This window comes from Heterocephalus glaber, unplaced genomic scaffold (genome assembly GCF_053883595.1).
Source record: "Heterocephalus glaber isolate CG9 unplaced genomic scaffold, H.glaber_assembly_v1.0 deba00001572, whole genome shotgun sequence".
In the NCBI taxonomy this organism is placed as follows: domain Eukaryota; kingdom Metazoa; phylum Chordata; class Mammalia; order Rodentia; family Bathyergidae; genus Heterocephalus; species Heterocephalus glaber.
This window is the reverse complement of record NW_028258357.1, coordinates 5,528,062-5,553,982: the sequence shown is the minus strand read 5'-3', so window position 1 is coordinate 5,553,982 and position 25,921 is coordinate 5,528,062. Positions and strand designations below refer to the sequence as shown.

The 25,921-nt window shown below is 33.5% G+C and overlaps 1 protein-coding gene across 14 annotated transcripts in view; it reads left to right on the top strand.

The window, feature by feature from the left end:
- Positions 1–25,921, top strand: part of Mgat4c (MGAT4 family member C) — a 732,252-nt gene that overhangs the window by 445,436 nt on the left and 260,895 nt on the right. The window contains exon 1 of one of the 14 annotated variants that reach the window (XM_087192572.1): positions 22,684–23,172. The exons of the other annotated variants lie outside the window; for them this stretch is intronic. The gene's annotated coding sequence lies outside the window, so the exon portion shown is untranslated. Of the gene's footprint in view, positions 1–22,683; positions 23,173–25,921 lie in introns of those variants that run through there. 14 annotated transcript variants of the gene reach the window in all.

Sequence of the window (25,921 nt, the reverse complement as noted above, 5' to 3'; positions counted from 1 at the left end):
TATGATAGGGTATGTACAAGAATTACATTGAATGGTTAAAATGAATGACTTTTTGTATCCTTTTTGTAAATACAATCCATAACAAAGCTGGAGTGGTTATGATACTATCAAAACTAACTCCACTGTAAGTAGATTTCACAAGGAAATTTTAAAATACTATTTCACAGCAACAGAGGGGTCATCTCATCAAAAAGATTTTCCAAATGTGTAAACTAGTAACAGATTTTTCAAACAGACATTGCGGTATAAGCACATCTATACAAAAAAATCTAAAATGAAAACATGCTTTTACATATTTTTATAAAGAAATATTTCTAAAATGGTACAAATATACCTTTTATCAGAGTTTATTTTTGAAATGGCAGGCTGGGGATATTAAATATAAATCATAGTTTCACATTCTATTGTATATGTTTTCCATAGTTTTCAAGGATTTACCTCTTGTAATGCATAAATATATTTAAATATACAAATAACCCCCCTTTCCTGTAAAATACAGATCCTCCCTCTCATATAGCACTAATTTTGATCATTTCAGCAAGAATTTATTTATGTATGAGTGTATTAGTTTCTTACTGCTCCTTTAAGAAATTCCAACAAACTAAGTATCTTAAAAATATACTAAATGATTAGATTTCTGGAGGTCAGAAGTTGCTAGAGTTAGGATGAGAATGTCCCCAGATTGATGAACCTTTAGGAGGTGGGGCCTAGCAGGAGGCATGACCTTGGTGGAGACTGGGGGACCCCGACTCTTTCTCTTCTGCTTCCTGGCTACGAGGTAAGAAGTTTTTCTCTGTCCTGTTCTCACCATAATGCGCAGCCTTGATAGAGGACCAGAGCAATACGCACCACCCACCCCATGGTACTGAGTAATGCTTTTTCCTTGGTAAGCTAATTATATCAGACATTTATGACCTATACAGAAATCTAAAACAGCACAGCTGTTTTCCTTCTGGTGATTCAAGAACAGAATCCTTGCCTTTTCCCAACCCTAGAAGCTGCCTGAGTTCTTTGGTTAATGGCCCTGCATCGCTCCAACCTCTGCTTTCATCCTTGTATCTCCTTCCCTCCCTGACTTTCCTTCACATTCTTTATCTTTGTTCTTTATCATCACATTGTATTGAACTGGATAATCAGAGTTATATCTTCGACTTAAGAGCCTTTATTCAATCACATCGCAAAATTTCTTTTATTAAATAAAATAATATAATCACAAGGTTCATGGATTATGGCATGAACATCTTCGAAAGCCTTTTATGGGGCTCCCACAGCTAGGCATTGTGCTATTTGCTTTATGTTCATTCTTTTATTTATCCTCGTAAATTCCTTATGAGGTGTGCTGCTTTCTGTGGGGGAAATAATTCAGAGGGACAAAGGAGTCAGTATTGGGAGAGGGTTACTCAGTGAGGTGAGAGACTGGGAAATCAAATCTTTATGTAAATAACTTCTGAATCCTTATTTTAACAATTTTGTATATGTTTTCATTAATATTATCAGATAGACTTTAGGCATTAAAATTTGTAAAATTACATATTGACATTTGAATTTTCAAGTGCCGTGTAATGTTTGTGATGAATGTCATGCATGCTGTCATTGTAAATTAAATTAAGATAGATGAACTATTGACTATAGGTTAGCTTTGTTTTCCTTGAATAATCTTACCAAATTTGGAAACAATTTCAGTTTCCCAAATTTCCCACCCTTCAGTCATGCCAGACTGTCTGTATGTCCCTTACCATATGTCAGCTAACACTTCAACCAGTCTTTGCTGTTTGATGGCATAAAGCTTTTCTGCAAGAAGAGCTTTTGTATTCTATAAAGGTTCACTTTTCTCACATTCTTCTTTTCAAAAAATAGTGTTAACTCTTAGGCAGAAATTGATTTTCAAGTCACTTTATGTATTCTGCCCTGGCAAGTCTGGAGGCAAACAACTGACCTCAGTGTTGTTTTTCACCTTGATATAATAAGATGATTCTGGTGACTCTGGGTATATAATGTGGACAAAGGATACCCAAGTTTTCTTCTGTAAATATATTATGCTCTCATTCCTCCTTGAAAAACTGTTTTTAGAATATTCCATCTGTAAATCTGCCAAGGAGTTCTTGATTATGGTCTACTAGTCTATTTTTTTTTTAACCTTATTCCTGGTGCAAAAATCTGAGTAGGCAAATATATTAAGGTTTTATTCTACAACTCTGATATAATTTGGGAGCCATCTTGTTTGGTTTACATTAGTTGATTTATATTTAGCATAATCTTTTGCATAATGCCAGATATATCAGAGGGAATCTTGTATGTGTTATCCTTTGATAGCCACCTTTTAAGGGCTAGAAAATCTTTGTGTGAAAATAATTATTGAAGGTTTTGAGCTTTAGAAACGGAGGTACATTTTTCTTCAATTCAAATTCTTTGTGATTAAATGCCATTTTGGAATTTTGGAAGAGTTGTTGCTAGAGTATCTGCTCTTCTGATTTGTGTCCTCACTATAGGTTTTCACATGCGATCTATGTGCTGAAAAATCTCCAACTTTTGACTTGAAGTCTGATCTCCTATCTCTGAGTTTCATTCTTGTGTATTTTAATTTTCAATTGGAAATTTTTAATTGGAATTGTGTATTTCACATTTTGCCTTGTGTATCTCATGCACACATTGCAAATTCAACACGCTCCTTATACATTAATATTTCATTACTTTTTATCAGAATAAATGAAACCCTTCAGTCTTTTTGCCACAAACCTGAGAACCAGTATTGATATCTTCTTATTCTAAATATGTTTAATTAACAAATATTTGTATAGTTCCCCTTAAGTTGAATTGCTCTCATGATATTACTATTTAATTCTTATATTAATGAGAAATATTCTATCATTATTCTCATTTTATGAATGAAGATGTTGAGACAGAGAAAATGTAAGTAACTTACCCAAGGTCACAGAGTTGGAATAATGAAGCCAGGACTTGAATCTAAAGAGTTGACCACAAAATTCAATTCTTTTAACCATTAGTACCATCTTACCAAATTTAGTTTTCAAATATATCTTTATCCCAATTGCTGACATGCTATCTATACCACTCTCTCCAGTTTGGATGTCTACAAAAAGCCTCCTAACTCACCCTTTCTTTCCCTGTCAGGGAAAGAGAAATGATTAATTGACACTCAATTAGTATTTAAGTAGAACATTGCTGCTGTTTATGCAGCTGACAGTTATTATCAGGCTAACTTGACTGGAGATCCTTTGTCTGCCATCTGAGCCATGAATGCAAAGATTTATTTTAGATATCACTATTGCAATTATTCCTTAGTTGAGGTTTGCTTAGTTTTAAAGATAAACTCTTAGGTATCTCAGATGAAGGAACATTTGTTAAAAATAAGACAGGTGAATAGCATGACAACTCTTCAAAAAAAAAATTAAACATAAAATTGCCATTTCATCCAGCAATTCTACTTCTGGATATGAATCCAAAGCATTGAAAACACAGATTCAAACAGATCTTGGTATATCAACCTTCACAGCAACATCATTCACCATAGCTACAAGAGGTAAACAACTAAAATGTGCACCTAAAGATAATTAGGACAGATAGACAAAATATGGCCTACACTGACAAAAGGATAGAATATCAATAGTTTTAAAGGGAATGAAATTCTGACATGTTGTATAACACAAATGGAATTTGAAGAAGTTATGCTAAATGAAATAAAACAGGCCCAAAAGGACAAATATTGTATAATTCCATTTATATGACATATTTACAGTAGTCAAATTTGTAAAGACAAAAAATAAAATAGTTTTCAGGGACTGCAGGTAGAAAAGTGTTAGAGAGTTATGTTTAAAGGTACAGAATTTCAGTTAGGGAAGTTGCAAAAGTTTTAGAGGGGGTAAGGGGTGATGGAAAATATCAACGTCCTTGATGCCATTCGGCTACGATGCTAAAATGGTTAAAATATGCTGGGGATTTAGCTCAATGGTTCCAGCACTTGCCTCGCAAGTGCAAGCTCCCAAGTTTGATCCCTGGTACCAAATAAATAAATAAATAAATAAATAAATAAATAAATATAAATAAAATGGTTAAAATAGAAAATGTTATATAGATTTTACCACAATTTTATGAAGGTGAAATTCACGTGGAAGCGTAATAGTCAAATAACACTTGGGAAGATTGGCAGCCAGGGCACTATGTGAACATAAACAACATCTTCTGCTATTCTTATAGGCTAAACTTGATCGTCACATCACGTAGTTCAATCTTTAGATTTCCACCTCGGACCCCATGAGTCTTCATTATGTGTGGCCGCTTAGCATGAAGAGGAGTCCTTTTCAAGGAAGCTCCTGTAAGAAGGAACTAGATGGGAAGCAAAAGAAATGACAGGGATCACTAATACATTTGGAAGCCAGAAGAAACCTCGAGCAAGAGTTTATGAAGATAATTGCAGTGACACTATCAAATTGTCTTTTTCACAAGCAGCACAGGTCTAGAATGTACTAGCCGTCATATTGTACAGTTAAATTTAGATTTTCTTGACTCATGTCAAGAAATGTTAAAAGAGCTTTAGGAGCAGATCTAAACTTACCCTAACTGACCGGAGGGGAAAAAGAAATCTTACTTAAATATTTCTTGGTAATAAATAGAAATAAGTTATACATTAAAATAAAGTCTGATATTAAAATGAAGACAAATATGCAAATCAGGTAAAACCTACTCAAAGCTATTACGAGTCGCTTGATACTATAAAAACTTGAGCAACTTCTTTCCAAATAGACACAGTATAAGAACTTTTTTCTGTAGAAGTTTTTAGTATTTTTTTGCAAAGTTCATGAATACCAGCTAATGACTAAGAAGAAGCCCACAGCATTTTAATAAATGGCATGATTTTATTAAGAATTTAACAGTGGTGCAAACCTCTAATCGTACAACTCCGGGAGGCTGAGGCCAGGCCAGTTGGGGCAACTTAGTTTGAACGCATCTGAAAATAAAAAATAAAAAAAGTTTGGGGATACAGTTGAGTGGTAACGCACTGGCCTAACAAGTGAGAGAGCCCTGGGTGCAAACTCAGATTCTAAAGAACAACAGAAAAGGTGCTATCGGAATAAATACATGAATATATATATATGTATATATACACATATATATTAAGGAAGATACTAAGATTTTTAGAGGGGGTAGTGGGGATAATACACACATATATATATGAAACATGAAAGAATGTTTAAAAAACTAAGTGTATTTTGTATTTGGAGGTGGGAGGTGGTCGTTGAAAGTAGTTGTAATGCCTTCATATTTTTTCCTAGATCAAAGTAGCATTGCTTTTAAACTTTAAAGTATATGTATAATTTTTAAGAAGTAATATTTTGTCACTGTTATTTCTTCTTATAGCAATTTCTAACAAAATGTATTGATAAGAACTAAAATAATCACTAAAATGAATTTATTAATAATAGAGCACCAGAAATACATGCAGTTAATATCCTTTTATTTGTATGGAAAATTACACCAATTAAATAAGTGAAGCAGTATTTTAGTAAGATTTTTATCTTGTCTGCACTAATAGTTTTTAAGGACACTTCAAAACTCTATGTGTCCTTAACCAAAATTATGATAGATAAAGACTTAAGAGGGGTTAGTACACATTCACTGAAGAAAAGGGGGCCGGGCAGGGTCCCTGGGAGGAGTGGGAGAGGAGGAGGAGGAAGGGGAAAAATCCCTTTGTTTTGTTTATTGAGCATCTTCAAACATATTTTTCTTTTTGCATAAGCAGTATTTTGACTGGATAATCAATTCTTTTGAAAGGGACAATTGGAAACTAAAATAAGAAGTATGTAACAAAGAAGCAGAGGTTTGAGAGCCACAGGCAAGAAGTCTGACATTTGAATAAGAATGTAATTAACTATAAAAACTTGAGCTAGTTCACTAAAAATCTTGAATTTTATGTTGTATATCTGTAAACTAGATAGCCTGAAAGAGATGATGGAATGAGTGATCTGTGAGGCCACCAGCAAATGTACCATTTTACCAGGCTGTGAGCAAAGACTGGCCAACTTAGCCATCTTTCTAAGCATCTTCTCTAAGATGATCCCTTGATAATTCAAAGCCATCCTCAACCTCAACCTCAGCAGAATAGTCTGGGGATGATGCTGTGGGTTACAACATATTCTAAAACCACTAAATTTCTAACTTTGACTATGCCACTCATATTTTGGTGAAAAATTTAGGGATTACATTGCCTGCCACAATAAATAAGTCTGTACAATCCAAAGAATCCAATGGCTGCATCCTATATGAAAAAAATAACCTCAGTAGTTCTAGCTGGACTTAACCATATTTCTTTCACAACCAAGAAAGTTCAAATTTGATCCAGCTATTCCTCTTCTAGGTGTCTTTTTGAATGGTTTGAGTTATCATGTTACAGTGATACATGCATATCCAGGTTTATAGCAGCACAACTTATAATAGCTAAATCTTGGAAGCAGCCTGTATGTCCATCGACAGATGAATGGATGAAGAAAGTGTTGTATTTGTACACAATGGAGTATTACTCTGCTATAAAAAATAAACTTATTTGTAGAAAAATAGATACATCTTGAGACCATAATATTAGGTGCAATAACTTGGACACATAAACTTAAAAATCACTTGATTTCTGTTATATGAGAAACCCAAAATATGAGTAAATTAAAGAGTAAAATATGAAACAATAGGAAACAATGAAATAGATCTATTGGCAAAGAGAAAGAGAGCAAGAGTTAAAGGAAGTGAGGAGGAAGAGAAGGGAAAGAAAAAATAATTAAGATGTATAGCTACATGTACCAAGTCCCGCGGGATGAATGTAATAATTCTGTACTTCAAACATGTGCTAATAAAAATTAGAATTAAAAAATATAGGTACATCTTTGCTCTGTATATTTTAATAGTTTACCAGTTTATGAGTTTATGCTAACTATGGTCTTGTAGTTTCTTTTGATGCCTTTATAGCTTTCAGTTTTATTTTATAGTTTACTTAACAGCCTCCTTTATTGGGTTCACACTATGGAATGTGTATTCCAAATCTTTTAAAAAAACAGATCAGAAGTAAAAAGACAGATTTTAATCATGTAGAATTAATAAATATAAAAATGTATAGTATAAATTACTAATAATAAATATAAACATTTAATTTAATAATAATTAATAAATATAAAATTTGAATACCATTTATTTGGCTATCCAAAACACATAGATTTGGGCCCATATTATTGATCTTTAGTTTTTATATTTGCCTATTTATGGGGTTACTAAATGACCCTCAAGTTATTTTTAAAAATCTAATTTTTTACCTATATATAGAAAGAAAGCAAGATTTTACTCAAAATGTATAAAAATTTTTAAAATCAAATAACACTTTTCATATGCCACATAGCTATATCTGAGAATAAAGCTGAAAAATATCTCATTTGGGACTCCAACTGGTCAAAATTTTGAAAGTATCATTAAGTGAAACATTTTTATATGTACTCTAAAATATATTAAAATGGCTTATTTTCTCTACCTATGACCTCATTTAGAAATTGTTTTCAACTGTTATAAAATACAAATCATATAAAAATTAGAAAGTTAAAGAAAAATAGCTGTCATGCCCAAGACGTTACATTTATAAGCATATATTGTATAGTGCCCTGACCTATCTAGATGTTAATCTAGTCAAGAAATGTATTAAATACCCAACTGAATAAGCAACTGCAGACAGAATGTTGCTTTCAAAGACCTTGTATTCTATAGGAGGATATTTGAAATGCCACAGAAATAAATCTGTTGGAATTATACACACAACAAAGACAGTTATTGGGTTATAAGAACACATAAAAGTGTTCAAGCTAATTAACAACACCAGAATGACTTCCTTGCAAAAGGGATGGCTAATCTGGAATTTTAGTAATTAGAAGAGTAGAATTAAAAGAATATTCAAAGAGTCTGTGGCTTAAAAAGGTAACATGATTGTGAGTGAATGATAGGAGGTTCGAACTGCTTGAAGTATGAGAAACAAGGAAAAATATTAAAAGAAGAATGAGTTAAATACATTTCAGGCAGAAGGACCTGTTGGGATATTTTATCAGGTCTTGTAGCAAAAGGAATTACAGTAAAAACTTTCTCAAAACTCTTTTTATTGTACAGAGACCAAACTCAAGACCTTGTGCTTGCCAGGCAGGTGCAGCACCACTGAGCTAAATTCCCAGCCCTTCTCTCATTTTTGATGGAGAAGAGAGGAGAAGAGTAGGATAAGAGGGCAAATCAGAGTCAGGACTAGAGAGACTGGGGGTCCAAACAAACAGGCACTGAAAACCATATTAGAATTCCCTTCCCTCATTTAAAGAATCTTTGAAGAATTTTAAACAAGGCAAGGAGGTTGTGGAGGAGGAATGTTAATGTTTTCCTTTATTTCTATCACAGGTGCCATTCTCTGTGATTCTTACTCCCTTCTGGTACAAATAGAAACCCTAAGGTACAGCACACTTCTGTTATGCACTCAATTAATCATGAACTCTATTACATCTAATCAATCCAAGATGATTCAGAAGGTACTTGAGTGTCTTCCTATGCCTCTTGGTCCTGGTTATGCATACTGAAAATCAATAGAGCAGTATTGGTGCACAGGTTGCAAAAGACTGGCCAGAAGCAGTCATGACATACAATACAATTTAAAAGTTGCTTTCCTAAGGAAATTGCTTCTAATAGCTTCCTGAATTTTTATTATTAATTCAAGTAGGAAACAAATATTTGACATTTCAGCTTTGTAAGTAAACTTACGTTTATCTTACCTAAACAATAGGAAAATTAATTTACTGTGTTTAAATTAATGCTTCACATTATCCTTTGACTGAGAGTTCCTTGAAAGGAGAGTGTGAGTCATATTTTGTATCAAGGTGATTAATGTTTGGCATATGCTGTGTAAGTGCATCAGTATTCATTGATGGAATGAATGGATATAAAATCAATATAATTTTTTGTATGCTCTGCTACAGATTTTCACCACTTCTTTAAATATCAAGTCAAAGCAATACATATTTAATGAGCTAGTACTCTGATAGATACCTATTTAGAATTGCCCACAACTGTTTTTTGATGCTACTTCTACCAGGCAGTTTTGTTTTACCATATGTTCCATTGTTGCTCCTGGTTCTGTTGAGTACTTATGAGTATCTATAAATGCTATTTAATTAGCAAGGTTTTCAGTTTAATGAAAAGAACATATCAGGCGTATAGCTTTTCATCTATTTCAGTGATAATTTATTATATAAAGATATTGCATGATTTGGGGAAAAAATCAATCCCTTCCTTAAGCAATTAGCAATTAGCAAGTGCTGTAAAATGATTAAATAATTTACATAAGAACCTGTGGATTACAATTATGATTTCATTTCAGAGTAAGGAAATACTGTTCATCAAAGGTAAATAACTTCTTTTTTGTGATGACACAAAGTATAATGCCAGTAATTAAACTCAAGAATCTCTGATGTACACCTTATGATGATGCCCTAATCCAATTCTATTATTAACAGGGTACCAATAAAAGAAAGAATAAATAAAAACCAAAGCTTTCTTTATTATATCCTATAGAAACACATTCTGCTATCAAAATCATTTGGAGATTTCTCTCTGTCAGAAATCTAGTACTTAGTAGATAATTCAATATTCAGTTTGTAAAAATTCCAAAAGGAAAAAAGGGAGGTATAAAGACATGACCAGCAGTGCCTTCATCAGAATCGAAATAAAATAGATTCTAATTAAGCACTGGCTGTGGAGATGGTAAATTTAGAAACTAGCTTAGAATTAAGATGATATTTTAAGAGATGGTGCATTCTTACTTTCAGCAGGAAGCTTGGATCTGGGGCAGTGGAAACAAGGGAATGAAGCAATAAAATCTTGGGTAGAAGCTTGTTAAAAGAGAATGGGAATCTTCTCAAAAGTTTATTGTCTTTCAATTTCTTTCTTGTGTTTATAACTCTTTTACCACCTTCATCCAAACATCTTTATAGAAAAAATGTTTTTAGGTTTTTGATACAAATTTTGATTTGGTGTTTCAGATTACCCCTTCATTTTTAGAAGATTTAACTTTAATGAGTCTCTATGCCATGCCCTACATATGTTTTAAGTATGCATATATAGTAAAGCCATTTTAATGGATAACAAAAACAGCTTACAATATAATTGGCTAGCTTTCTCTACTATATTCAACAAAATTTGTTCATTAATTAAGGTGTTATAATTTCAAGAAAAAGGATAGCAGAAGTATTCACTCAGAGGTTACAGAATTTCTCAGCAAATGAAGAAACAAGTTTTAACAACAACCATTCAATGTAGCATTTATTGAATATATGAAAACCATATATAACCATCCATTGATTTTGCAGTTATTTTTTAAAAATAGTTCTTTTCACTAATGGAATATTTATTTAATATTCTGAAATAGGGTTATGAGGAAGAACAGAAGCACATACAAATATATTCTGTTCTCATGGCTCAAATGGGTTCCTTCCCCGAAGCTTCACCATTTGATATTGCTTAATTTTTTTGTTTGTTTGTTTGTTTGTTTTGGTACCGGGGATTGAACTCGGGTCCTTGCGCTTGCGCAGCAGGAGGCGAAACCACTGAGCTAAATCCCCAGCCCTACATTGCTTAATTTCTTAATGATCGCCATTCTTTCTGTGGTAAGAGACTCTCAATCTTGCTGCAAGTTGCATTTCTCTAATGGCCAGAGATGTTGAAAATTTCTTCATCTATTTATTGGCCTTTGTATTTCTTCTTCTGAGAAACATCTACTTATATCAATGACCCATACTTTGATTGTGTCTTCTATTTTAGGGAGGGTTGATTTTTTGAGTTCTTTATATATTCTAGATATTAATCTTCTGAGTAGTAGCTAGAAAAATATTTTCACATTCCGTAGACTTTCTTTTTACTCTGTTTGTTGGGTTTTTTTTTTTACAGTGTACAATCTTCTACATCTCATATAATCTCATTTGCTGATTCTTGATGCTTTTTCCTGTGCAACAAGGCTCCTGTTCTGAAAGTCCCTGCCTACTCCAATGGGTTTAAGAGTTTTACCTTTTTATCTTCCAGTAGATTGTCTTTTTTAGCATTTGGTCTTTGATCCATTTTGATGTTAGTGTATTACATAGTTAGAGATAGAGGCATAAATTCAATCTTCTGCACATGGGTAGCCAATTTTCCTGTACCATTTATTAAAGACACCATGATTATTTTTGCCCCCTTCATCAAAGGTCAAGTAGTTGAATGTTCTTGGAATTGTTTCTGTTTTCTCTACTCTGTTTCTTTTATCACTGTAGCTGTGGGATCGTAATGCTTCCCCCTTTACTTTTTTTGGGAGGGGGGTACTGGGGATAGAACTCAGGACCTTGTGGTTGAGAGGCAGGCATGGAGCCCCTGAGCTAAATCCCCGGCCCTCCTTTACTCTTGTTACTCAGGATTGGTGTTGCTATTCTGGGTCTCTTTTGATTTCATGTGAAGTTTAGGATTGTTTTCTCCAATTCTGTAAAGAATGCTGTTGGCATTTTGACTGAGAATACATTAAATCTCTATATCATTTTTGGAATTCTTGCCATTTTTATTATATTTGTTCTGCCTATCCAGGAACAAGGGATATTTTTCCATTTTCTGATGTCATCTTGAATCTCCTTTTTCAAAGTACTGTTTTTGTTGTAGAGGTCTTTTACTTTCTGAAGTGCTTTTAATTTCTAAGTACTTAATTTTCTTGGCATTATTATGAGTGATATTTTTCCTAACTTCTTTCTCAATGAGTTCATTATTGGTATACAGCAATTTTTGTGTGTTGATTTTGTATCCTGCTTGTCGTAGTTACTTTCTTGTTGTTGGGACAAAATACTGAACACCCACAAGTAAAAGGAAGAAAGGTTTATTTTGGCTTATAATTTGTCAGGATTTTAGTCTATAATCAGCTGGTTCCAAGTCAGAGAGGCATGGCAGAGGAGAAGAAATTCATGATATGACAGGAAGCAGAGAGGAATCAAGGAAGGGGAAAATATAGATATAGAAATAGGTATAAATATAGACATAGATATAACTTTTACTTATTTTTCTTGTCTAATTGCTCTTCTAATGTCTTGAATGGTGTGTTAAAGAAGAGTGGTAATAGTGGACATCCTTGTCTTGTTTCTAATTTTAGGGGGAAAACTCAGTATTTTTCCCATTTAATATGATGTTGGCAGTAACTTTTCATAAATGGCTTTTATCAGATTGAGATAAAATCCTTTTTTATATGTGTTAATTTTTTAAAACTGTCATAACAAAATAATAAGAGATAAGCTATAATTAATCCACTCTATTGCTATATTAAAATAAGCTACTCAGAGACAAAAAAAGATTCTCTCTTAAAAGAAGAAACAAATAGTGTTTGATCATGACTGAATAAACAGAATGCAACAAGTCATTAAAAAGATCATACATCATGACCAAGTAAGCTTCATCCTAGGGATGTAAGGATAGATCGGCATATTCAAATCAATAAATGTAGTACATATATAAATAGAAATGAGCAGAACAATCACAAATGTGATCATCTCTATAGATGCAGAAAAAGCCTTTAATTAAAAAAATAATGTACTATTTTTGGCTTTGGTCCCTCCTACCCTTCCATTATAATCATGTTACTTTTTTTTTTTTTTTGAGGGTCTCACTATGTAGTGCAAGTTGGCCTTGAACTTGGCTGGTCTCGAACTCATGGCAATCTTTTTCCTGCCTCAGCCTTCAGAGTGCTGGGATTATATGTGTGCACCACCACACCTGGCAGTCCTTACATTTTAAAATTGAAGTATATTTTCAGGTTTTTACTTGCAGTAATCATAGTAGTGAAATTGTTCCCTTTGTAAAACAGATTTTCTTGCCTTAGGGCTTCAAATTGTTCTGTTTGATTTTTTGTTTTATGAAGTTTTTCCCTTAGTTTTCTCTGTTCCTTTCTCTAAAGTAAAATTAAACTTCCTCGGAAAATTACACCTCCCTTAAATATATTTAAACACATCCCATAGTATGTCCCTTTTATTCCGTGGTAGTTATCTTTTTTCAAATAGCCTTCTGAGAGATTATGGCCCCTCCCCTGTTTCCTTTTGTCACTCTGAGTTCCTTTCATTACCATTATGGGGGAAGTCCCCATTGTACTCTCAAGTGTTGAATCCTTTATTTTTTGACCTCATACTTTCCTCTTTCTTTTCTTTATCCATTGCTGTAGTGGACCACATCCTACAGCACCTTCCTGAGGAAAGGTATAGACAGATATTTGTAGGCATTTGTGTGTTTGAAGATATCCTTATTTATCACTTCAAATTTAATTTGTAAGGTGGATGGGTATAATTTTCTCAGTTGAAAATAGCTTTGTAAGTATCCACTGTTCATTTCCTTCCTTAGTTTTGCTTTCAGCAGTCTAGTAATAGTCTGATTTCTACATTTTTTTAATGTGACTCGTTCCTTTCTCAAGTCAAACCTTGAAAACCTTCTCTTTATCCCCAGAGATTTTAAATTTAATGAAGAGAGAGCTGGTGGTGTATGCAGTAGTTTAACACATGTCTAGCATGTATGAGACCCTGTGTTCAGTCCCCAATTTTGCAAAAAAATTAAAATAATTTAAAAATAAATTTCATAATGATGTTTTTAATGTCAGCATTTTCACTGATTTTTCTAGGATCCCCATGGGTCCTTTTGATATAGATGTGTGTCCTTCAAGAATTTTCATTCAGTTACTTACACACAGTCAAAAAACAACTCTGTTCTATTATGGGAAGAATCACTGTGGCAGGCTGTGAGGCCCCATGACGATTTTGACCAGTACCACAACTTTTGTTTTTCTTTTCTGGTACCGGGGATCAAACTTGGGACCTTGTGCTTGCAAGGCAGGCGGCGGAACCACTGAGCTAAATCCCCAGACCACCATAACTTTATATATTTTAAGGCACATCAGCGTATCTTGCATAAAGTGAAATGCAAGGCAGTTCTTTTGTTTATTTACAGCTTTTTTGCACAAGTCTAGGCAGAGGTGAGGTAAAGTTTTAAATAGAATAATTTGGTAATAAAAGATGCAGCTTTATGTCAGGCAAACAGCAATTGGGGACAAGTGAATTATTTGAAAATGAGAACAACTCAGCATGAGTGATAAGGCTCAGCACAAAAGGGTGCAGGAGTTTAAACCCACTTCTACTCCCTCTGCCAGAGATGTTCAGGGCTACAACTCAGATGCACAGAAGATGCTGACTGCTTGGCTCTCTCTGAGCTCTAGAATCGGAAGTACTGTGTCGGTCAGCTTCCCGTCAGTGTGACACAGTACCTGAGATAATCAGTTCCTAATGAGGAATGTTTATTTGGGTTCTCGGTTTTGGAGGTTTCAGTCCACGGTCAGGTGGCCCATTGCTTTTGGACCTATGGCGAAGCAGTGATCGTAGCTGGAATACAAGGAAGAGGACACTGCTCACTTTAAGGCAAGCAGTATGCCAAGGAGAAAAATGAAGGGACCAGGGTCTCAATTTCCCCTCACGGACTCTCTCCCTGTGATCTAAGTACCTCTAAGAGGCCCTACATCATTCAGGCTCCACCACCTCTCAGGGCTGTCAATCAGCAAGGAAGCCTTTCACACACGGACGTTGAGGAAACGTTTATCCAACCAGTAACTGGTACATATAAACCTGATGACCAGGTAGCAAAAAGTTGCACAGTACTTTCAGGTTTGACTGTGCACTCCAGTAAAATCTATAGCAAAAAAAAAAAAAAAAAAAAAAAAACCTGTGATATATTTAAAGTCATTTGTCTATTCCTGGCATCTTTCTAATTAATTCTGAATTCAGGCGGAGCAATAAGAATGTCACCTTTTAACTACAAATACTTTTGATCCTCTGTTAGCCATCACAGCAAAAATAAATATACCAGGAGCAAGTAGCCTCTGGGAAAAAAAAAAAAACCTTGTAACCAGCTACTTGACTGAATTTGGTTATTAAGCCTAGAAGACTTTTGGTGGAGTTCTTGGGGTCTTCTATGTACGCCCATGTTCATAGCAGCACAGTTTGTAATAGCTAAAACTTGGAAACAGCCCAAATGCCCATCAACTGAAGACTGGATAAAGAAAATGTGTTTTTTTTTATAAAATGGAGTACTACTCAGCCATAAAAAATGAGAAATTAGAGACATTTATAGCTAAGTGGATGCACATTGAGGGAATACTCTTAAGTGAAATAAATAGGACACACGTGTAAATACCGAATAGTTTCTCTGGTGTGAGAAACTGAAAGTGTAAATAAGGACTAAATGTATAATAGGTAATGTGAAATAGGAAGGGGCAAAGGGGAAGGAAGTGGGAGGGCTAGGGGAAAGGATAGAAGGGAATGGGATTATTATGAGAAAATGGAAAAATAGGAACAAAATCTTTGTAAATAAGGAGGACTGGAGGGGTTGAAGGGAGGGCTGGGCAAGGGTGAAAAATAAGAACCAAGAGAGATTATGGAAAGGTGCAAATTTCCAAGGATGAATGTCAGTATATTGTATGCCTAAAATGTACCAATTATTAGAATGAATAATCGATAATGTAAAATAGGAATAAAAGGTCCAAAGGGGTAGGGGTAGTGTGAGGGGCAGGGGAAAGGAAAGAAGGGAAAGGAAAAATGATGAGAAATGGAAAAAATTTAAATAAAATCTTTGTAAATAGGGAAGGGTGGAGGGCATGAAGGGAGGGCTAGGAATGGGGAAAAAATAAGAACCAAGATGCATTATGTAAAGGTACAATTCCCAATGAGAAATGTAATTGTGTTGTATACCTACAATGTACCAATAAAAGAATTTAATACAAAACAAAAAACCAAAAGAACCCCACCACATATCTATTATCTCCTACATGGTAGCATTGTCCACCTAGTACAGTAATTTTATTCTGATGTGAAGTACAAAGCGCTAGTGCATTTTCCAAGTCTACATTTTCAAACATGAGTTTATGATGATGGGTATAGATAAATATGCCAGTTATTTCACAAGAGCTAAATTCATTTCTCTTGTTATTTGTCTTGCCAAAACATAAAGATCTTATAGTCCTTACAGTGATCATTTCCCTTTAACAATGTCATGGATTAAACTGAACAGCAAGGACCTGTGTAACAGTCAACCACAGTATTGTCTAAGGTCATTAATCCATGTTGACTTTCTAAATTTTCCTGAAAAGATGGCCATATTTAACTACTGTACTTATGAAAAATAGCCAAAGGACCACTTGGTCATTTATTTTGGAATCTAGACCCACGTAGATAGTTACTCAGTTCCAGGAAAAATAAAGGAGAAGATGAATTGTATAATATCAGTGATTGAAAAATAGCAATAAGGTACACAAATGCAAGGGAGAGGTATTTAATAAAGCATGAAAACATAAAATTTAAAAAAGTTATTCTAGTCCCATGTGGCTGAAAACAGGAGAGCCCTGGGAGAAAAAAAAGGCTGAAATAATGTGAGTTTTAAATGAATTACTGAAAAAAAAATTGCTGCTGACAGATCATCATGACTCTAAAAATGATAAAGAAAATGATGAATTTATACACAATGGAGAGGCCGGGGATTTAGCTCAGTGGTTTCGCTGCCTGGTGTGCAAATGCAAGGACCCAAGTTTGATCCCCGGTACAAAAAAAAAAAAAAAATCCCTGGCCCAATAATTATACACAATGGAGTACTATTCTGCTCCAAAGAAGGGTAAATTTGAATAACTTTGTAGGAAAGTGGATGGAACTTGAGACCATAATGTCAAATGAAATAAATCAGAAACAATGGCTTAAGTATCTCATGGCTTCTCTTATATGAGAGACTCAAAGTATAAATAAATTAAAGAGCAAATAAAAGGTAGATAGTGGAAATCAGGGAGATGGATCTTTTGCAAATGATAAGTGGACCAAAAGATGGAAGAGAGGAGGTCAGGCAGAGGAAGGGCATAAAAAGTATTAAGATGTGTTATGTACACATACCAACTCCCCACAATGAATACAATCATTATGGACTGCAAACATATATTAATGAAAAATTTAAAAGAAAGACTATATTATACATGATATATATAATTTCAAGAGCAAGGAGAAGTGGGATTATGTTACAAATATAGAACTTTATTAAGTGTTTTAAATAACTCTAAAGGTTCTTAGAATGCATCAAGTAGCTTGATACTAATTATCAAAAATGTATTTAACATATTTTACATTCATTAATTATAGAAAGATAGATAAAATTCATTATAAAGAAAAAATTCCCATTTATATCTTTAGATAAAATTCATTATAAAGACAAAAAATATTCCATTATGTCTTTAGAAGTATATTATGATCTGCTTATTGTGGATGATGCTTAATGACTAATTCCAAAAATATCAGTGCTGATATATATTTGAGCAAGTACAATTAAAATACAAAGCTAATGCAGATCTCAGGCATAAAATTTGGCTTATGAATAGACTTCCATGGAATTAGAGTTTCCTAGAAACAATAGATTATTATTTCTATCACAGAACAAATGGTTGCAGGCTCCCCTCATACCCAGACACAAATACTGGTTCCTTTTTGTCTCATACATTTAGAACCATCCTGTGAGTCTGGGGTATGTATTTGCATCAAAGTGAAGGAGAGGACCCACTAGGCCATTTAGGGTCATGCTTAGTAATTGTGTTGTGGCCAGAATGCGCATAATCTGTCTTGGATCATGTGCAGGAGAAATTTGTGGTTCCTGGCACCTGGAAATGTGTCCTGGGCCTCAGGTAACTCCCAAACACTAGCACCTCATGCTACTGTGCAATCTCTGCAGCTAAATCAGCCCCTCGCCCTGCAGTTCCTCTCCATCTAGTCCTCTTGTCTCCTCTTATCCCTACTCACCTCCTCTAAATCAGGCTCTACCTCATCTCCCTCCTCCAATTTACCAGGCAGATGACATCTTGTTACCTGGTAAGGCAATCTGCAGTTTCCTATATCCTTTCTCCAAACTACTGTTTGACATAACAACTATGTTCTACTTCCTTTGCAGCTTTCATGTTAGGATTTTTGAATACATTTTATTGTTTACTTAATGAACTTTTATGCTGCGCATCAAAATCTTTGGCTCATAATTAAGGAGGACTGTAAAATAGTTTCAATCAATTTCCCATTCTCAGAGATTCTTATTCAAGGGGTTTGGTTGGAGTCCTTCCAGTTGAGATTTGAATTAATGAACATGAAAACAGAAATAAACATAATACATTAAACTTCATTAAGCTTCCCTGGAATAGCTTTAGAGTAAATATGAAGAAAAAAAAGTGATAGTGAAGATGACTAAGTATAGAAAATGAATTCAAGTGAAGTCAGTAAACAGATATTCTTATAGGGGTAAGTTTTATCTAGAATTTACTATGAGGAAAATATGACTCCTGCAGATCTCTTACTCTACCAGTGATTTACCATTGATACACAATCAGAGATATTTTGAACACAACTCTATGTTTTTTAAAACCAATGTAAATTTTTTTTGCAACAAAATTAAAACCATGTCTTATACATAGATTTACCTCTGGAAAAAATTTGGGATGAAGCATTTGGACATTATATTAGCAAAAGCTCAGTGTTTTATAATAATATATTTTGGAAAAATTTAAGCAATTGCTATTTATTAGTAGGTCTTATCTACCCTTCACTACTTATTCTCCTTAAACTTTAAAATTACCTCATGAATATGCATGCACATAAGTTACTTATATGCTTCACGTTATGTTTTAGTATAAAAAGATAAACTGGTATATGAAGAATGCTAGTGGCTGAGTAAACAGAGCTGCCATCTTGTGGATAACTAGGCAATGGACCAGTTAATGCTGTGAGACGAAGTAAAATGTTGTGTTCTGGGATTTCTAACTGCTCAGAGCAGGTAATAATGTTCACAACACTTTAAAACTTGTTTATACTCCTAAGTTCTGCCTACATCATTATCACCTAAAGGACACATTCATTTCTTTTGAAGTTAGTGTTAACCTAAACATTAATGTGTAGGTTAGGAGAGATTGGAAGATGGTTTCTCCAGTTTAATTAGCCTCCAGTGCTGATTTGTTTTGATAATATCAATAATTAGTTTAACCACAAAATTGATGTAACAGAAATAATTGTCAGCCAATTAAATTCTGCAATGATTTCAGCTCCTGGGAAATATATAGTATGTAAGTATCATAACAAAATTGGTATGTACTTGATTTGAATGACAAAACATCTTCTGCTTGATTGGTGAAAAATATACTTATAGATTTTGTGCCCTTCACATTAGAAAACATTCACGTTTGTAAGAAACCAGGATTAATTTCTATAAGCGTTTTCCCCTTATTTTAACCTTTATATGCTTTTATAGTTAAAATATTTTCTATTCTTTGGAACTCTCAAATGTTAACTGGCCACTTGAGTTGGAGGTATGTAATCCATACTGAGATAGTTTTGGTGAATATGTTCTAAAATATAATGTTTATTTTCCTTTTATGGAATTTAAAGTTTTCTCCAAATCCTGAAAAAATTATGTATTAAATCTTTACATTTATACATTAGAGAGAATGTTCAAGAAATGGCATTGGAGCATTTTTCTTGCAAGCCCTTAATGTGTTGGTGACTTTACCTTTTCCATTTTATTTTTATGTATGTAGTCATGTTGGATTTGTTAAGTTTGTTTTATCCTAGTAGTAAACATTTTTATGTCTCATTATCAATTTTCACATAAAATATACACCATCTCTTTTTTTTTGGCTTTAGCCCAGATACATGTACAAACTGTTGTTCAAGTATCATTACAATTTTTTAAATATGCATTCTGCAAATAAATTACTGAAAGGTCTTGACCTGTAATGCGTTTGATCTTTCTAAAGAAAGATTACCAAAGAATCACTAAAATTTAATGACTTACACTCATCATTCATTTCCCAGGATTACTATCCATCATAATAAAATATGTTTTGTCCTTATGTATAAAATATTACAGCAATTGATTTATTTTCATATATCACCTATTTTACCCTGTGTATATATCCAAAACTTCCCTGACTGTATAAATGGAATTATTTAAAACTATACATGTATATAATATACATGTATAAAACTATACATTTGTATATATATGATTATTAAAACCTAGCATAATTATTTAAAGCTAAAGTATAAAGTCTGACCAAATAAATTGCAAATAGACCTTAAATTGGCTTATTAACATATGGGCAAAACTCCTTCATTATTATCAAGTTCTACTGGTATCACTACGGAATATTTCTAGAACACTTTCCTCCTTCCCTAATCATTCTCTAAGGAGTTAAAATATGTTCCAATAACTTCAGTATTTTGCATAATTCAAGCTCTGAATGAAATTCTTTTCACACTTAGTAAATGGAATCTTAAATCTTTTTCCTAATTTATTGATTAGTACCTTCAGTTTGTATAAACACTGAAATCTGTATGCTTAAAAATCTTATATATCTATGTATTTTATATATTTATATATTTTAATAACACTGAACCAGGACCCTATGGTAAGATAATTATTTATTAATTATTTTTGTGTATGATGTGGGTAATTGATCCAAAATGCCTGTGGAGCACTAAGAATATTGTATTTTCTAATCTAAGTGCCTCACTTTTTAAGACCTGTGTATTTAACACTGTAGCATCCAAACAAATACAAAGCAAAGTAAAAAAGATTGCCATTTCTATACACTAATATCTCCAGAATATGCATTTATCTCAAAAAATTAACTGAACTGCACACATATCAGCATGTTTCTGCACTCAACAGGATATAATCTAATTTTGTTAGTTATCTATCTCTGGTAGTAAATATTTATAACATTAAATTTTTATATAAATTGTGAAATAGAGGAGTATATTTTATTTTATGAATTATTTTCTCCATGGCAGATCCTCTTAGCAATTATATCTTAGCCTTATCATTTGTCTACCAGAAATACAGTTGACACTCCCACTGTCCAAATTCATCTTTCTGATCAGTAATTTAATTTTATATCATTTAGCATGGCAATGGATCTTTTTCTTTACACATTTCCGTCTGAAGTTCCATGTTTTTAAGCAGAAATAAATGAACAGTGTCTTTCAAGTTAGCCCAAAGTACATTTTGACAAATAGTTTCCTTGTATCTAGAATCTTACACTTGACTGTGATTAAATTCTTTAAAATTGTTTGAGGTGTAACATGCCCAAAAGAAGATCCTAAGTGAAACAGTATTAAAAATCAAACTAATTAGCAGCAATTAAAAACTTATGTTTTAATTGAAATTTTAAGAGTTTAAGATAATATTTCTTCTTTCATTATCTTGAGGGCTCTGAATCAACTCTACATTTTAAATCTCCCATATGTCTTTGAAATGAACACATTGGATCTTTTGAATAATAGGAATATAATAGCAATAATATTAATTATACATTATACTGTGCAATACTTTTTGTGTTGTCTTACAAGTTTCCATATATTGTTTCATCTAATTCTTAGATCAACCTTTACCATAGATGTCTTTACCATTCTTGTTTTCTACATAAAAGCTGTCCAGTTCTCAAGGTTATTACAGTAGTACATGGTGGAAGCTGGATTCTTTGAGCCCCAATCAACAACTCAGCTCATGCCCCTCTATCACAGGGTAACTTGTTATTAAGTTGAGTCTAACTGGTAGTCATAAAAGTGAGGCTTGAGAGGAAGTTGTGGATGTATGATTTATGATGTATGAGAGTTCTTCTTCGTGTATTATCAACTTTTAGAACTCTCGTGGAAGCCATCAATAAAGATAACTTACTGATGTTGGACATACAGAGGGATTATAACATTCACACCAGATTGATTATTCAGAAGGAAATAAAGCAGCTTAAAGACAGACAAATGCATTGGTGGTGACTTTCTGTCCCCCAAAGGTAGAGAAGGATGAGGAGAAGTCCCTCCCAGGTGTTTGTGCTGTTTGGGTGATAAGCTGCAGAGCTCTCAAAGGGCTTTCCCTGGGACAAGGCTGTGCTGGACTTTCAAGGAGCTTGGCCACTGAATAGCTCTTGTAATTCTTGCATCTCACAGCGATGCTGCTGACAGCTCCTTTTTGTAGGGGAAGCCGGGGTATATTTCAAGGTGATTTTAGTTTTGCCCCTCTGGCAGCCAACTATAGCAGCTAGCTCAGCCCATTATTCTACTCTCCCAGTGGATATCAGACTGGGGAGAAATCTGGGGCTTTTGTCAGGATAGAATGTAAGAAATGGATAATTATTCCCCTTTTGTGTTCAAAGAGACTGGCATCATACTATAACGTAGCTTTCAATGACTGAAATGATACTGTCTGTAGATCCAGTGACTTATAAATAACTCTTTGAAAAAAGTAATAATAAACATTAGTATTTTAGTTATGTTATAATTTTAATTTCTCATATTTTAAACCTTATTACACAAAATTTTGGTCCTATTTAACATTCAGAAGGTAAATCCATTACCATTTTTGTGTTTTATCAGAAGATTTAAAAATACAGATGGCTCTCCTGACTAAATTGATTGAAAGTTTAACTGTAGAATTGTCTATTTTATAATTTTTCTGAACTTAACTTCCTTAAATTCATAAAGTCATACTGTAAAATCAATGAAAAGTACTTTAAAAAATTGTAAATTTCATATGTTGTGGTTACACTGATCTTTTCTTTGAACATTTCTGCTGTGAAATTCTTTTTTTTAATACAATGATTTAATACCTGCATTTGGAGACTTAAACTTCTTACAGATGCTAATTAATTAATTAGGCAAATAGGTTTGAGGGTAGTTATGAAGTAGTAATTTCAGTTTGTGCTCTTCCAGTAACTCAGCATGACTTTCACTCTCATTTCTAGCAGATATTACAGTGAGAGATGAGCATTTCAGTTTGCAGCTGACAGTTTAGGGTTAAGATATGATTCCAGGTAACAGAAGCCAATGAGAGTACACCCAGTTGATGTTTGTGACATCATCTTCCAGTCGGAGTACATAGAACAGCTGAGGTAGCGTTCAGTTTCAGCCCCAGTGCCATTATGATGGATGTTTACATCTCTTCATTGAGAGCCAATTATCTCGCTTTTGTGTGAGGCCCAAGGATCACTCATGCTGCCTGGCTGCACAGAGCACTGTTGGATCTAGCTGAACGAATTGTTTTCTGTCTCTGGTAAGAGCCTCTTCGGTTTTACCTTCCCTTTCGAAATAAAGGTAAATGTGTTTAACAGAAGAACTAGTGTAAGGGTTGAGCAGGGTGACTATCGGGTAAGCTTTTAATCAGAGGACTGTTTAGCATTACTAAAAGGAAGTGTGGATTTAGCAAAATGAATTGGAAAAGCTTGCTACTGTGCAGTGACAAACTCATTTGCAGTAGAAAATGAATGGCAAGTAATTCAGCTTTTCCTTAGAAAAAGGAAAGTAAGTGGAACTGTAGGACCGGTATTTTGAATGTGTTTAAATATGTGTGTGTGTGTGTGTGTGTGTGTGCGCGCGCCACCCTGCTTCATTTCTTTATTATTTGCTGTTAATAGTAATGAATAGAGGTAGAAATATGATCAACTACGAACTCTTGTCATACATTTAACATGACGCAAACTTTCTAATTGTTAAATGATAGTTCTTTGGGACAGTTTTTCAAAGTTGTGCCTGTACAAGAAAAACAAAATTTACCAAGTTAGCAAAGACTTGAGCTTCTGAAATGGACTTGTACTACTGTGTATTCATAGATACCTTTTTAATCCAAGGAGATAATAATAGCACATTATTTTAAAGAAGAATGTGGGGGATTTTTTTTTGCTTGGGTGAAAAAATGTTGAAATATTTTTTGTATTACCTACTTTTTAATACATAACAGAATAGAGTGTTTTGTGTATGGCAGAATATTTAAATCCTTAAAATAAAGCTTTACATGAGTTAATCATTTGTCAATAGTAATATTTGCATCTGAGGATCCTTATACTGGAGAGAAAAAATACATGTGCAGCTACTGAACTGCTGTAGATATAGATGATTCAATATTGAAGAATCATATACACTAAAAGCTTTCAACTGACTGAGATTATCCAGGTGCTACCAAAAGAAGAATTAAACATTACTTTGAACTCAGATACTGTGTATTATTATGGTATCGAAGAGCAGACTGTTTTATTTTAAAGTTGAGTGAAATTTTATATGAAACTGAAGTATAGAAAAATGTAAATAGATGTTCTTTAATTTAAAATACTTTTTCTTTTAACAGCATCTCATGTCCTTCTAGGGTAATACAATTTTTGAAAAATGACTTGTACATCAGACTTTGATGTACTTATGATTTTCAAATTTATTTTTATTCTTTTTGTAACACCAAATATTTTTGTCTTTGCAAACCAGCAATTTTGATAATTAGAAATCAGGATTTGAGGTGCTCAGTTTGCACCTAGAGACAGCAGGGGGTTCTCTGCTATTGCACCTCTGCCTCTTGTTCTTGCCCAGTCTTATTTGGCATCTCTTGCCATTGCTGGTATTCGATTTGCCTCTTTCAGTCAATCAGGTATGAAGAAAACTGAGCTTACAGAAAATGTCAAATGTGTATTAATGGAGTCTAAAGAACCGAGCTAATTGTCTCTGTCAAAATAATATATCATCAACCAGACCTCAAAAATTACAAATCCACATCTAGAGTTTCTTTTCCATAGAGAAATTTGTTTTAGTAAATACTGTGACTTTCTAAACCTAAAAGTAAGAATCTAAAAGTTTTGACAATGTGAACTCAAAAGTATAATATTCCTTTGAATCAAAGTTTCAGTTTTTCTCCTTAAATATTTGAAGTGGAATTAAATAGCCTAGGCTTATAGACTTAATTGATCACTCCTGACCAAGGGAAAAACATTTGTTTCCTAACAATTAATTCTGGAAAAATCTATTTGTATCATTCTGTCAGCAATAAAGAAAATCATAGCCGGTGAACAGTCTAGACACTTAACTTGTATTTTCTTCTGTGTCTGAATCTTGCTCTCTAGTCACAAACACACTGCTTTTGTAGTGAGTACAGCATTAAATGCCTTATCTCCTAGGATTTTTATTTAACAGTTTATAAAAATAGGTGTACATCATATGACATACCTAAGTGATGGATTTTATTGACAGAGGTTTTTACTCTTTATTTCATTTTATTTATTAAAGAGTGGACATTAACAGGCTCATAGCAATTTCATCTGGCATAAGCTACCTAGAAAAGGCTCAGTTCAGAGTGACACAGATGAAGGGCTCACGGTGCTTCATTCACTGTGTGCTCCTTGCTTCCTTTCTTAAATACACACATCTTTGCCTAAGTTGATCACTATTTTTTTTTAAGTTTTCTTGTCCATATTCATATTATTTCATCCAGTTCTTTCTGGGTTATATACAAAGTTAAATGTTGCTAAGTGACAAATATTGGAGATCTTAAAAGGAGATGGAAGAAATACAGTCATGAAGATGCCTGTAATCTCTTCTGAAGTTCTCTGCATATCCCAGACACTGGGGATGGTATATTATTTTCTTTTGAAACTTGTTTCTCAAATTATGTTTTTACCAATTTTAAAATAATATTCATTTTGTGAGATTCCTTAATTTTCTCCTAGACTTTAATTTAATGTAAACCCTTTCATTAGTTTCTTGGAATGATTCAACATAGAGCACCACTTAGTTTCCTGGCTTCACAATTCAAACACTTGAATATATCATGAATTTTGCACTTGCCTTGACTGTGTGAAATTCTGAGTTCCCCACCTGACTTTTTACTTATTCCAAAAGATACAGTAACTCTAATGATATCTGAGACATCTTGGACTTACGTTATTATGTGAATGTATGCATATATAAGTACCTATTTTATGTGCCTAAATATAATATTTTTATGTACATTAAAGTTTAAAATGTGTTTTTATGGACATAATCAT